The following is a 15,946-nucleotide window of genomic DNA, read 5'->3' as shown; positions in this document are numbered from 1 at the left end:
TCCTTTTCATGTAGCCCTAAGCAGTGACTGGCGAGAAACACTTTCATTGAAAGGGGTTGCAAGCTTCCAAAAATTACGAGTCTCCAGAAATCTCAGCAAATATTTTTTCACCCAAACTGCATGATACTTTCAGGTAATGATCAGTACGCTAAGCCCACTCGGTTCTCCAAATTTCATTCTTCTATGTTGAAGCGTTCGTTTCCAGTAACAGTTTCCATTCTGGCATTTCACTCTGTTTTCTCCTATATTGATAGATGTATTTGGAACTCTAAATCAAACACGGTTTGTGCTAGCTTCTTGAAACTTGACACAGTAAAGCAGTTTCACATTCTAACTCTATGTTTTGTTTCCTTTTCATGTAGCCCTAAGCAGTGACTGGCGAGAAACACATTCATTGAAAGGGGTTGCAAGCTTCCAAAAAATACGAGTCTCCAGAAATCTCAGCAAATATTTTTTCACCCAAACTGCATGATACTTTCAGGTAATGATCAGTACACTAAGCCCACTCGGTTCTCCAAATTTCATTCTATGTTGAAGCGTTCGTTTCCAGTAACAGTTTCCATTCTGGCATTTCACTCTGTTTTCTCCTATATTGATAGATGTATTTGGAACTCTAAATCAAACACGGTTTGTGCTAGCTTCTTGAAACTTGACACAGTAAAGCAGTTTCACATTCTAACTCTATGTTTTGTTTCCTTTTCTTGTAGCCCTAAGCAGAGACTGGCGAGAAACACTTTCATTGAAAGGGGTTGCAAGCTTCTAAAAATTACGAGTCTCCAGAAATCTCAGCAAATATTTTTTTCACCCAAACTGGATGATACTTTCAGGTAATGATCAGTACACTTGGCCCACTTGGTTCTCCATATTTCGTTCTTCTATGTTGAAGCGTTCGTTTACACTAACAGTTTCCACTCTGGCATTTCACTCTGTTTTCTCCTATATTGATAGATGTATTTGGAACTCTAAATCAAAAACGGTTTGTGCTAGCTTCTTGAAACTTGACACAGTAAAGCAGTTTCACATTCTAACTCTATGTTTTGTTTCTTTTTCATGTAGCCCTAAGCAGTGACTGGCGAGAAACACTTTCATTGAAAGGGGTTGCAAGCTTCCAAAAATTACGAGTCTCCAGAAATCTCAGCAAATATTTTTTCACCCAAACTGCATGATACTTTCAGGTAATGATCAGTACACTAAGCCCACTTGGTTCCCCAAATTTCGTTCTTCTATGTTGAAGCGTTCGTTTCCAGTAACAGTTTGAATTTTTGCGTTTCACTCTGTTTTCTCCTATATTGATAGATGTATTTGGAACTCTAAATTAAACACGGTTTGTGCTAGCTTCTTGAAACTTGACACAGTAAAGCAGTTTCACATTCTAACTCTATGTTTTGTTTCCTTTTCATGTAGCCCTAAGCAGTGACTGGCGAGAAACACTTTCATTGAAAGGGGTTGCAAGCTTCCAAAAATTACGAGTCTCCAGAAATCTCAGCAAATATTTTTTCACCCAAACTAGATGATACTTTCAGGTAATGATCAGTACACTAAGCCCTCTTGGTTCCCCAAATTTCCTTCTTCTATGTTGAAGCGTTCGTTTCCAGTAACAGTTTGAATTTTGTCGTTTCACTCTGTTTTCTCCTATATTGATAGATGTATTTGGAACTCTAAATCAAACACGGTTTGTGCTAGCTTCTTGAAACTTGACACATTAAACCAGTTTCACATTGTAACTCTATGTTTTGTTTCCTTTTCATGTAGCTTTAAGCAGTGACTGGCGAGAAACACTTTCATTGAAAGGGGTTGCAAGCTTCTAAAAATTACGAGTCTCCAGAAATCTCAGCAAATATTTTTTCACCCAAACTGGATGATACTTTCACGTAATGATCAGTACACTTGGCCCACTTGGTTCTCCAAATTTCGTTCTTCTATGTTGAAGCGTTCGTTTCCAGTAACAGTTTCCATTCTGGCATTTCACTCTGTTTTCTCCTATATTGATAGATGTATTTGGAACTCTAAATCAAACACGGTTTGTGCTAGCTTCTTGAAACTTCACACAGTAAAGCAGTTTCACATTGTAACTCTATGTTTTGTTTCCTTTTCATGTAGCTTTAAGCAGTGACTGGCGAGAAACACTTTCATTGAAAGGGGTTGCAAGCTTCCAAAAATTACGAGTCTCCAGAAATCTCATCAAATATTTCTTCACCCAAACTGGATGATACTTTCAGGTAATGATCAGTACACTAAGCCCACTTGGTTCTCCAAATTTCATTCTTCTATGTTGAAGCGTTCGTTTCCAGTAACAGTTTCCATTCTGGCATTTCACTCTGTTTTCTCCTATATTGATAGATGTATTTGGAACTCTAAATCAAACACGGTTTGTGCTAGCTTCTTGAAACTTGACACAGTAAAGCAGTTTCACATTCTAACTCTATGTTTTGTTTCTTTTCATGTAGCCCTAAGCAGTGACTGGCGAGAAACACTTTCATTGAAAGGGGTTGCAAGCTTCCAAAAATTACGAGTCTCCAGAAATCTCAGCAAATATTTTTTCACCCAAACTGGATGATACTTTCAGGTAATGATCAGTACACTAAGCCCACTTGGTTCCCCAAATTTCGTTCTTCTATGTTGAAGCGTTCGTTTCCAGTAACAGTTTGAATTTTGTCGTTTCACTCTGTTTTCTCCTATATTGATAGATGTATTTGGAACACTAAATCAAACACGGTTTGTGCTAGCTTCTTGAAACTTGACACAGTAAAGCAGTTACACATTCTAACTCTATGTTTTGTTTCCTTTTCATGTAGCTTTAAGCAGTGACTGGCGAGAAACACCTTCATTGAAAGGGGTTGCAAGCTTCCAAAAATTACGAGTCTCCAGAAATCTCAGCAAATATTTTTTCACCCAAACTGGATGATACTTTCAGGTAATGATCAGTACACTAAGCCCACTCGGTTCTCCAAATTTCATTCTTCTATGTTGAAGCGTTCGTTTCCAGTAACAGTTTCCATTCTGGCATTTCACTCTGTTTTCTCCTATATTGATAGATGTATTTGGAACTCTAAATCAAACACGGTTTGTGCTAGCTTCTTGAAACTTGACACCGTAAAGCAGTTTCACATTCTAACTCTATGTTTTGTTTCCTTTTCTTGTAGCCCTAAGCAGAGACTGGCGAGAAACACTTTCATTGAAAGGGGTTGCAAGCTTCTAAAAATTACGAGTCTCCAGAAATCTCAGCAAATATTTTTTCACCCAAACTGGATGATACTTTCAGGTAATGATCAGTACACTTGGCCCACTTGGTTCTCCATATTTCGTTCTTCTATGTTGAAGCGTTCGTTTACACTAACAGTTTCCACTCTGGCATTTCACTCTGTTTTCTCCTATATTGATAGATGTATTTGGAACTCTAAATCAAACACGGTTTGTGCTAGCTTCTTGAAACTTGACACAGTAAAGCAGTTTCACATTCTAACTCTATGTTTGGTTTCTTTTTCATGTAGCCCTAAGCAGTGACTGGCGAGAAACACTTTCATTGAAAGGGGTTGCAAGCTTCCAAAAATTACGAGTCTCCAGAAATCTCAGCAAATATTTTTTCACCCAAACTGCATGATACTTTCAGGTAATGATCAGTACACTAAGCCCACTTGGTTCCCCAAATTTCGTTCTTCTATGTTGAAGCGTTCGTTTCCAGTAACAGTTTGAATTTTTGCGTTTCACTCTGTTTTCTCCTATATTGATAGATGTATTTGGAACTCTAAATCAAACACGGTTTGTGCTAGCTTCTTGAAATTTGACACAGTAAAGCAGTTTCACATTCTAACTCTATGTTTTGTTTCCTTTTCATGTAGCCCTAAGCAGTGACTGGCGAGAAACACTTTCATTGAAAGGGGTTGCAAGCTTCCAAAAAAATTACGAGTCTCCAGAAATCTCAGCAAATATTTTTTCACCCAAACTAGATGATACTTTCAGGTAATGATCAGTACACTAAGCCCTCTTGGTTCCCCAAATTTCGTTCTTCTATGTTGAAGCGTTCGTTTACACTAACAGTTTCCACTCTGGCAATTCACTCTGTTTTCTCCTATATTGATAGATGTATTTGGAACACTAAATCAAACACGGTTTGTGCTAGCTTCTTGAAACTTGACACAGTAAAGCAGTTTCACATTCTAACTCTATGTTTTGTTTCTTTTTCATGTAGCCCTAAGCAGTGACTGGCGAGAAACACTTTCATTGAAAGGGGTTGCAAGCTTCCAAAAATTACGAGTCTCCAGAAATCTCAGCAAATATTTTTTCACCCAAACTGGATGATACTTTCAGGTAATGATCAGTACACTTGGCCCACTTGGTTCTCCAAATTTCGTTCTTCTATGTTGAAGCGTTCGTTTCCAGTAACAGTTTCCATTCTGGCATTTCACTCTGTTTTCTCCTATATTGATAGATGTATTTGGAACTCTAAATCAAACACGGTTTGTGCTAGCTTCTTGAAACTTCACACAGTAAAGCAGTTTCACATTGTAACTCTATGTTTTGTTTCCTTTTCATGTAGCTTTAAGCAGTGACTGGCGAGAAACACTTTCATTGAAAGGGGTTGCAAGCTTCCAAAAATTACGAGTCTCCAGAAATCTCAGCAAATATTTTTTCACCCAAACTGGATGATACTTTCAGGTAATGATCAGTACACTAAGCCCACTTGGTTCTCCAAATTTCATTCTTCTATGTTGAAGCGTTCGTTTCCAGTAACAGTTTCCATTCTGGCATTTCACTCTGTTTTCTCCTATATTGATAGATGTATTTGGAACTCTAAATCAAACACGGTTTGTGCTAGCTTCTTGAAACTTGACACAGTAAAGCAGTTTCACATTCTAACTCTATGTTTTGTTTCCTTTTCATGTAGCCCTAAGCAGTGACTGGCGAGAAACACTTTCATTGAAAGGGGTTGCAAGCTTCCAAAAATTACGAGTCTCCAGAAATCTCAGCAAATATTTTTTCACCCAAACTGGATGATACTTTCAGGTAATGATCAGTACACTAAGCCCATTTGGTTCCCCAAATTTCGTTCTTCTATGTTGAAGCGTTCGTTTCCAGTAACAGTTTGAATTTTGTCGTTTCACTCTGTTTTCTCCTATATTGATAGATGTATTTGGAACACTAAATCAAACACGGTTTGTGCTAGCTTCTTGAAACTCTGCACAGTAAAGCAGTTTCACATTGTAACTCTATGTTTTGTTTCCTTTTCATGTAGCTTTAAGCAGTGACTGGCGAGAAACACTTTCATTGAAAGGGGTTGCAAGCTTCCAAAAATTACGAGTCTCCAGAAATCTCAGCAAATATTTTTTCACCCAAACTGGATGATACTTTCAGGTAATGATCAGTACACTAAGCCCACTTGGTTCTCCAAATTTCATTCTTCTATGTTGAAGCGTTCGTTTCCAGTAACAGTTTCCATTCTGGCATTTCACTCTGTTTTCTCCTATATTGATAGATGTATTTGGAACTCTAAATCAAACACGGTTTGTGCTAGCTTCTTGAAACTTGACACAGTAAAGCAGTTTCACATTCTAACTCTATGTTTTGTTTCTTTTTCATGTAGCCCTAAGCAGTGACTGGCGAGAAACACTTTCATTGAAAGGGGTTGCAAGCTTCTAAAAATTACGAGTCTCCAGAAATCTCAGCAAATATTTTTTCACCCAAACTGCATGATACTTTCAGGTAATGATCAGTACACTAAGCCCACTTGGTTCCCCAAATTTCGTTCTTCTATGTTGAAGCGTTCGTTTCCAGTAACAGTTTGAATTTTTGCGTTTCACTCTGTTTTCTCCTATATTGATAGATGTATTTGGAACTCTAAATCAAACACGGTTTGTGCTAGCTTCTTGAAACGTGACACAGTAAAGCAGTTTCACATTCTAACTCTATGTTTTGTTTCCTTTTCATGTAGCCCTAAGCAGTTACTGGCGAGAAACACTTTCATTGAAAGGGGTTGCAAGCTTCCAAAAATTACGAGTCTCCAGAAATCTCAGCAAATATTTTTTCACCCAAACTAGATGATACTTTCAGGTAATGATCAGTACACGAAGCCCTCTTGGTTCCCCAAATTTCGTTCTTCTATGTTGAAGCGTTCGTTTCCAGTAACAGTTTGAATTTTGTCGTTTCACTCTGTTTTCTCCTATATTGATAGATGTATTTGGAACTCTAAATCAAACACGGTTTGTGCTAGCTTCTTGAAACTTGACACAGTAAAGCAGTTTCACATTGTAACTCTATGTTTTGTTTCCTTTTCATGTAGCTTTAAGCAGTGACTGGCGAGAAACACTTTCATTGAAAGGGGTTGCAAGCTTCTAAAAATTACGAGTCTCCAGAAATCTCAGCAAATATTTTTTCACCCAAACTGGATGATACTTTCAGGTAATGATCAGTACACTAAGCCCACTTGGTTCCTCAAATTTCGTTCTTCTATGTTGAAGCATTCGTTTCCAGTAACAGTTTGAATTTTTGCGTTTCACTCTGTTTTCTCCTATATTGATAGATGTATTTGGAACTCTAAATCAAACACGGTTTGTGCTAGCTTCTTGAAACTTGACACAGTAAAGCAGTTTCACATTCTAACTCTATGTTTTGTTTCCTTTTCATGTAGCCCTAAGCAGTGACTGGCGAGAAACACTTTCATTGAAAGGGGTTGCAAGCTTCCAAAAATTACGAGTCTCCAGAAATCTCAGCAAATATTTTTTCCCCCAAACTGCATGATACTTTCAGGTAATGATCAGTACACTAAGCCCAATCGGTTCTCCAAATTTCATTCTATGTTGAAGCGTTCGTTTCCAGTAACAGTTTCCATTCTGGCATTTCACTCTGTTTTCTCCTATATTGATAGATGTATTTGGAACTCTAAATCAAACACGGTTTGTGCTAGCTTCTTGAAACTTGACACAGTAAAGCAGTTTCACATTCTAACTCTATGTTTTGTTTCCTTTTCTTGTAGCCCTAAGCAGAGACTGGCGAGAAACACTTTCATTGAAAGGGGTTGCAAGCTTCTAAAAATTACGAGTCTCCAGAAATCTTAGCAAATATTTTTTCACCCAAACTGGATGATACTTTGAGGTAATGATCAGTACACTTGGCCCACTTGGTTCTCCATATTTCGTTCTTCTATGTTGAAGCGTTCGTTTACACTAACAGTTTCCACTCTGGCATTTCACTCTGTTTTCTCCTATATTGATAGATGTATTTGGAACTCTAAATCAAACACGGTTTGTGCTAGCTTCTTGAAACTTGACATAGTAAAGCAGTTTCACATTCTAACTCTATGTTTTGTTTCTTTTTCATGTAGCCCTAAGCAGTGACTGGCGAGAAACACTTTCATTGAAAGGGGTTGCAAGTTTCCAAAAATTACGAGTCTCCAGAAATCTCAGCAAATATTTTTTCACCCAAACTGCATGATACTTTCAGGTAATGATCAGTACACTAAGCCCACTTGGTTCCCCAAATTTCGTTCTTCTATGTTGAAGCGTTCGTTTCCAGTAACAGTTTGAATTTTTGCGTTTCACTCTGTTTTCTCCTATATTGATAGATGTATTTGGAACTCTAAATCAAACACGGTTTGTGCTAGCTTCTTGAAACTTGACACAGTAAAGCAGTTTCACATTCTAACTCTATGTTTTGTTTCCTTTTCATGTAGCCCTAAGCAGTGACTGGCGAGAAACACTTTCATTGAAAGGGGTTGCAAGCTTCCAAAAATTACGAGTCTCCAGAAATCTCAGCAAATATTTTTTCACCCAAACTAGATGATACTTTCAGGTAATGATCAGTACACTAAGCCCTCTTGGTTCCCCAAATTTCGTTCTTCTATGTTGAAGCGTTCGTTTCCAGTAACAGTTTGAATTTTGTCGTTTCACTCTGTTTTCTCCTATATTGATAGATGTATTTGGAACTCTAAATCAAACACGGTTTGTGCTAGCTTCTTGAAACTTGACACAGTAAAGCAGTTTCACATTGTAACTCTATGTTTTGTTTCCTTTTCATGTAGCTTTAAGCAGTGACTGGCGAGAAACACTTTCATTGAAAGGGGTTGCAAGCTTCTAAAAATTACGAGTCTCCAGAAATCTCAGCAAATATTTTTTCACCCAAACTGGATGATACTTTCAGGTAATGATCAGTACACTTGGCCCACTTGGTTCTCCAAATTTCGTTCTTCTATGTTGAAGCGTTCGTTTCCAGTAACAGTTTCCATTCTGGCATTTCACTCTGTTTTCTCCTATATTGATAGATGTATTTGGAACTCTAAATCAAACACGGTTTGTGCTAGCTTCTTGAAACTTGACACAGTAAAGCAGTTTCACATTCTAACTCTATGTTTTGTTTCCTTTTCATGTAGCCCTAAGCAGTGACTGGCGAGAAACACTTTCATTGAAAGGGGTTGCAAGCTTCCAAAAATTACGAGTCTCCAGAAATCTCAGCAAATATTTTTTCACCCAAACTGGATGATACTTTCAGGTAATGATCAGTACACTAAGCCCACTTGGTTCTCCAAATTTCATTCTTCTATGTTGAAGCGTTCATTTCCAGTAACAGTTTCCATTCTGGCATTTCACTCTGTTTTCTCCTATATTGATAGATGTATTTGGAACTCTAAATCAAACACGGTTTGTGCTAGCTTCTTGAAACTTGACACTGTAAAGCAGTTTCACATTCTAACTCTATGTTTTGTTTCCTTTTCATGTAGCCCTAAGCAGTGACTGGCGAGAAACACTTTCATTGAAAGGGGTTGCAAGCTTCCAAAAATTACGAGTCTCCAGAAATCTCAGCAAATATTTTTTCACCCAAACTGGATGATACTTTCAGGTAATGATCAGTACACTAAGCCCACTTGGTTCCCCAAATTTCGTTCTTCTATGTTGAAGCGTTCGTTTCCAGTAACAGTTTGAATTTTGTCGTTTCACTCTGTTTTCTCCTATATTGATAGATGTATTTGGAACACTAAATCAAACACGGTTTGTGCTAGCTTCTTGAAACTTGACACAGTAAAGCAGTTTCACATTCTAACTCTATGTTTTGTTTCCTTTTCATGTAGCTTTAAGCAGTGACTGGCGAGAAACACTTTCATTGAAAGGGGTTGCAAGCTTCCAAAAATTACGAGTCTCCAGACATCTCAGCAAATATTTTTTCACCCAAACTGGATGATACTTTCAGGTAATGATCAGTACACTAAGCCCACTTGGTTCTCCAAATTTCATTCTTCTATGTTGAAGCGTTCGTTTCCAGTAACAGTTTCCATTCTGGCATTTCACTCTGTTTTCTCCTATATTGATAGATGTATTTGGAACTCTAAATCAAACACGGTTTGTGCTAGCTTCTTGAAACTTGACACAGTAAAGCAGTTTCACATTCTAACACTAAGTTTTGTTTCTTTTTCATGTAGCCCTAAGCAGTGACTGGCGAGAAACACTTTCATTGAAAGGGGTTGCAAGCTTCTAAAAATTACGAGTCTCCAGAAATCTCAGCAAATATTTTTTCACCCAAACTGCATGATACTTTCAGGTAATGATCAGTACACTAAGCCCACTTGGTTCCCCAAATTTCGTTCTTCTATGTTGAAGCGTTCGTTTCCAGTAACAGTTTGAATTTTTGCGTTTCACTCTGTTTTCTCCTATATTGATAGATGTATTTGGAACTCTAAATCAAACACGGTTTGTGCTAGCTTCTTGAAACTTGACACAGTAAAGCAGTTTCACATTCTAACTCTATGTTTTGTTTCCTTTTCATGTAGCCCTAAGCAGTGACTGGCGAGAAACACTTTCATTGAAAGGGGTTGCAAGCTTCCAAAAATTACGAGTCTCCAGAAATCTCAGCAAATATTTTTTCACCCAAACTAGATGATACTTTCAGGTAATGATCAGTACACTAAGCCCTCTTGGTTCCCCAAATTTCGTTCTTCTATGTTGAAGCGTTCGTTTCCAGTAACAGTTTGAATTTTGTCGTTTCACTCTGTTTTCTCCTATATTGATAGATGTATTTGGAACTCTAAATCAAACACGGTTTGTGCTAGCTTCTTGAAACTTGACACAGTAAAGCAGTTTCACATTGTAACTCTATGTTTTGTTTCCTTTTCATGTAGCTTTAAGCAGTGACTGGCGAGAAACACTTTCATTGAAAGGGGTTGCAAGCTTCTAAAAATTACGAGTCTCCAGAAATCTCAGCAAATATTTTTTCACCCAAACTGGATGATACCTTCACGTAATGATCAGTACACTTGGCCCACTTGGTTCTCCAAATTTCATTCTTCTATGTTGAAGCGTTCGTTTCCAGTAAGAGTTTCCATTCTGGCATTTCACTCTGTTTTCTCCTATATTGATAGATGTATTTGGAACTCTAAATCAAACACGGTTTGTGCTAGCTTCTTGAAACTTGACACAGTAAAGCAGTTTCACATTCTAACTCTATGTTTTGTTTCCTTTTCTTGTAGCCCTAAGCAGAGACTGGCGAGAAACACTTTCATTGAAAGGGGTTGCAAGCTTCTAAAAATTACGAGTCTCCAGAAATCTCAGCAAATATTTTTTCACCCAAACTGGATGATACTTTCAGGTAATGATCAGTACACTTGGCCCACTTGGTTCTCCATATTTCGTTCTTCTATGTTGAAGCGTTCGTTTACACTAACAGTTTCCACTCTGGCATTTCACTCTGTTTTCTCCTATATTGATAGATGTATTTGGAACACTAAATCAAACACGGTTTGTGCTAGCTTCTTGAAACTTGACACAGTAAAGCAGTTTCACATTCTAACTCTATGTTTTGTTTCTTTTTCATGTACCCTAAGCAGTGACTGGCGAGAAACACTTTCATTGAAAGGGGTTGCAAGCTTCCAAAAATTACGAGTCTCCAGAAATCTCAGCAAATATTTTTTCACCCAAACTGCATGATACTTTCAGGTAATGATCAGTACACTAAGCCCTCTTGGTTCCCCAAATTTCGTTCTTCTATGTTGAAGCATTCGTTTCCAGTAACAGTTTGAATTTTTGCGTTTCACTCTGTTTTCTCCTATATTGATAGATGTATTTGGAACTCTAAATCAAACACGGTTTGTGCTAGCTTCTTGAAACTTGACACAGTAAAGCAGTTTCACATTCTAACTCTATGTTTTGTTTCCTTTTCATGTAGCCCTAAGCAGGGACTGGCGAGAAACACTTTCATTGAAAGGGGTTGCAAGCTTCCAAAAATTACGAGTCTCCAGAAATCTCAGCAAATATTTTTTCACCCAAACTGCATGATACTTTCAGGTAATGATCAGTACACTAAGCCCACTCGGTTCTCCAAATTTCATTCTATGTTGAAGCGTTCGTTTCCAGTAACAGTTTCCATTCTGGCATTTCACTCTGTTTTATCCTATATTGATAGATGTATTTGGAACTCTAAATCAAAGACGGTTTGTGCTAGCTTCTTGAAACTTGACACAGTAAAGCAGTTTCACATTCTAACTCTATGTTTTGTTTCCTTTTCTTGTAGCCCTAAGCAGAGACTGGCGAGAAACACTTTCATTAAAAGGGGTTGCAAGCTTCTAAAAATTACGAGTCTCCAGAAATCTCAGCAAATATTTTTTCACCCAAACTGGATGATACTTTCAGTAATGATCAGTACACTTGGCCCACTTGGTTCTCCATATTTCGTTCTTCTATGTTGAAGCGTTCGTTTACACTAACAGTTTCCACTCTGGCATTTCACTCTGTTTTCTCCCATATTGATAGATGTATTTGGAACTCTAAATCAAACACGGTTTGTGCTAGCTTCTTGAAACTTGACATAGTAAAGCAGTTTCACATTCTAACTCTATGTTTTGTTTCTTTTTCATGTAGCCCTAAGCAGTGACTGGCGAGAAACACTTTCATTGAAAGGGGTTGCAAGTTTCCAAAAATTACGAGTCTCCAGAAATCTCAGCAAATATTTTTTCACCCAAACTGCATGATACTTTCAGGTAATGATCAGTACACTAAGCCCACTTGGTTCCCCAAATTTCGTTCTTCTATGTTGAAGCGTTCGTTTCCAGTAACAGTTTGAATTTTTGCGTTTCACTCTGTTTTCTCCTATATTGATAGATGTATTTGGAACTCTAAATCAAACACGGTTTGTGCTAGCTTCTTGAAACTTGACACAGTAAAGCAGTTTCACATTCTAACTCTATGTTTTGTTTCCTTTTCATGTAGCCCTAAGCAGTGACTGGCGAGAAACACTTTCATTGAAAGGGGTTGCAAGCTTCCAAAAATTACGAGTCTCCAGAAATCTCAGCAAATATTTTTTCACCCAAACTAGATGATACTTTCAGGTAATGATCAGTACACTAAGCCCTCTTGGTTCCCCAAATTTCGTTCTTCTATGTTGAAGCGTTCGTTTCCAGTAACAGTTTGAATTTTGTCGTTTCACTCTGTTTTCTCCTATATTGATAGATGTATTTGGAACTCTAAATCAAACACGGTTTGTGCTAGCTTCTTGAAACTTGACACAGTAAAGCAGTTTCACATTCTAACTCTATGTTTTGTTTCCTTTTCATGTAGCTTTAAGCAGTGACTAGCGAGAAACACTTTCATTGAAAGGGGTTGCAAGCTTCTAAAAATTACGAGTCTCCAGAAATCTCAGCAAATATTTTTTCACCCAAACTGGATGATACTTTCAGGTAATGATCAGTACACTTGGCCCACTTGGTTCTCCAAATTTCGTTCTTCTATGTTGAAGCGTTCGTTTCCAGTAACAGTTTCCATTCTGGCATTTCACTCTGTTTTCTCCTATATTGATAGATGTATTTGGAACTCTAAATCAAACACGGTTTGTGCTAGCTTCTTGAAACTTGACACAGTAAAGCAGTTTCACATTCTAACTCTATGTTTTGTTTCCTTTTCATGTAGCCCTAAGCAGTGACTGGCGAGAAACACTTTCATTGAAAGGGGTTGCAAGCTTCCAAAAATTACGAGTCTCCAGAAATCTCAGCAAATATTTTTTCACCCAAACTGGATGATACTTTCAGGTAATGATCAGTACACTAAGCCCACTTGGTTCTCCAAATTTCATTCTTCTATGTTGAAGCGTTCGTTTCCAGTAACAGTTTCCATTCTGGCATTTCACTCTGTTTTCTCCTATATTGATAGATGTATTTGGAACTCTAAATCAAACACGGTTTGTGCTAGCTTCTTGAAACTTGACACTGTAAAGCAGTTTCACATTCTAACTCTATGTTTTGTTTCCTTTTCATGTAGCCCTAAGCAGTGACTGGCGAGAAACACTTTCATTGAAAGGGGTTGCAAGCTTCCAAAAATTACGAGTCTCAAGAAATCTCAGCAAATATTTTTTTCACCCAAACTGGATGATACTTTCAGGTAATGATCAGTACACTAAGCCCACTTGGTTCCCCAAATTTCGTTCTTCTATGTTGAAGCGTTCGTTTCCAGTAACAGTTTGAATTTTGTCGTTTCACTCTGTTTTCTCCTATATTGATAGATGTATTTGGAACACTAAATCAAACACGGTTTGTGCTAGCTTCTTGAAACTTGACACAGTAAAGCAGTTTCACATTCTAACTCTATGTTTTGTTTCCTTTTCATGTAGCTTTAAGCAGTGACTGGCGAGAAACACTTTCATTGAAAGGGGTTGCAAGCTTCCAAAAATTACGAGTCTCCAGACATCTCAGCAAATATTTTTTCACCCAAACTGGATGATACTTTCAGGTAATGATCAGTACACTAAGCCCACTTGGTTCTCCAAATTTCATTCTTCTATGTTGAAGCGTTCGTTTCCAGTAACAGTTTCCATTCTGGCATTTCACTCTGTTTTCTCCTATATTGATAGATGTATTTGGAACTCTAAATCAAACACGGTTTGTGCTAGCTTCTTGAAACTTGACACAGTAAAGCAGTTTCACATTCTAACTCTATGTTTTGTTTCTTTTTCATGTAGCCCTAAGCAGTGACTGGCGAGAAACACTTTCATTGAAAGGGGTTGCAAGCTTCTAAAAATTACGAGTCTCCAGAAATCTCAGCAAATATTTTTTCACCCAAACTGCATGATACTTTCAGGTAATGATCAGTACACTAAGCCCACTTGGTTCCCCAAATTTCGTTCTTCTATGTTGAAGCGTTCGTTTCCAGTAACAGTTTGAATTTTTGCGTTTCACTCTGTTTTCTCCTATATTGATAGATGTATTTGGAACTCTAAATCAAACACGGTTGGTGCTAGCTTCTTGAAACTTGACACAGTAAAGCAGTTTCACATTCTAACTCTATGTTTTGTTTCCTTTTCATGTAGCCCTAAGCAGTGACTGGCGAGGAACACTTTCATTGAAAGGGGTTGCAAGCTTCCAAAAATTACGAGTCTCCAGAAATCTCAGCAAATATTTTTTCACCCAAACTGCATGATACTTTCAGGTAATGATCAGTACACTAAGCCCTCTTGGTTCCCCAAATTTCGTTCTTCTATGTTGAAGCGTTCGTTTCCAGTAACAGTTTGAATTTTTGCGTTTCACTCTGTTTTCTCCTATATTGATAGATGTATTTGGAACTCTAAATCAAACACGGTTGGTGCTAGCTTCTTGAAACTTGACACAGTAAAGCAGTTTCACATTCTAACTCTATGTTTTGTTTCCTTTTCATGTAGCCCTAAGCAGTGACTGGCGAGAAACACTTTCATTGAAAGGGGTTGCAAGCTTCCAAAAATTACGAGTCTCCAGAAATCTCAGCAAATATTTTTTCACCCAAACTAGATGATACTTTCAGGTAATGATCAGTACACTAAGCCCTCTTGGTTCCCCAAATTTCGTTCTTCTATGTTGAAGCGTTCGTTTCCAGTAACAGTTTGAATTTTGTCGTTTCACTCTGTTTTCTCCTATATTGATAGATGTATTTGGAACTCTAAATCAAACACGGTTTGTGCTAGCTTCTTGAAACTTGACACAGTAAAGCAGTTTCACATTGTAACTCTATGTTTTGTTTCCTTTTCATGTAGCTTTAAGCAGTGACTGGCGAGAAACACTTTCATTGAAAGGGGTTGCAAGCTTCTAAAAATTACGAGTCTCCAGAAATCTCAGCAAATATTTTTTCACCCAAACTGGATGATACCTTCACGTAATGATCAGTACACTTGGCCCACTTGGTTCTCCAAATTTCATTCTTCTATGTTGAAGCGTTCGTTTCCAGTAACAGTTTCCATTCTGGCATTTCACTCTGTTTTCTCCTATATTGATAGATGTATTTGGAACTCTAAATCAAACACGGTTTGTGCTAGCTTCTTGAAACTTGACACAGTAAAGCAGTTTCACATTCTAACTCTATGTTTTGTTTCCTTTTCTTGTAGCCCTAAGCAGAGACTGGCGAGAAACACTTTCATTGAAAGGGGTTGCAAGCTTCTAAAAATTACGAGTCTCCAGAAATCTCAGCAAATATTTTTTCACCCAAACTGGATGATACTTTCAGGTAATGATCAGTACACTTGGCCCACTTGGTTCTCCATATTTCGTTCTTCTATGTTGAAGCGTTCGTTTACACTAACAGTTTCCACTCTGGCATTTCACTCTGTTTTCTCCTATATTGATAGATGTATTTGGAACACTAAATCAAACACGGTTTGTGCTAGCTTCTTGAAACTTGACACAGTAAAGCAGTTTCACATTCTAACTCTATGTTTTGTTTCTTTTTCATGTACCCTAAGCAGTGACTGGCGAGAAACACTTTCATTGAAAGGGGTTGCAAGCTTCCAAAAATTACGAGTCTCCAGAAATCTCAGCAAATATTTTTTCACCCAAACTGCATGATACTTTCAGGTAATGATCAGTACACTAAGCCCACTTGGTTCCCCAAATTTCGTTCTTCTATGTTGAAGCATTCGTTTCCAGTAACAGTTTGAATTTTTGCGTTTCACTCTGTTTTCTCCTATATTGATAGATGTATTTGGAACTCTAAATCAAACACGGTTTGTGCTAGCT

Source organism: Spermophilus citellus, assembly GCF_964194105.1.
Source record: "Spermophilus citellus genome assembly, chromosome: 4".
NCBI classification, from domain to species: Eukaryota; Metazoa; Chordata; class Mammalia; order Rodentia; family Sciuridae; genus Spermophilus; species Spermophilus citellus.
Note: the sequence above shows the minus strand (reverse complement) of the source record.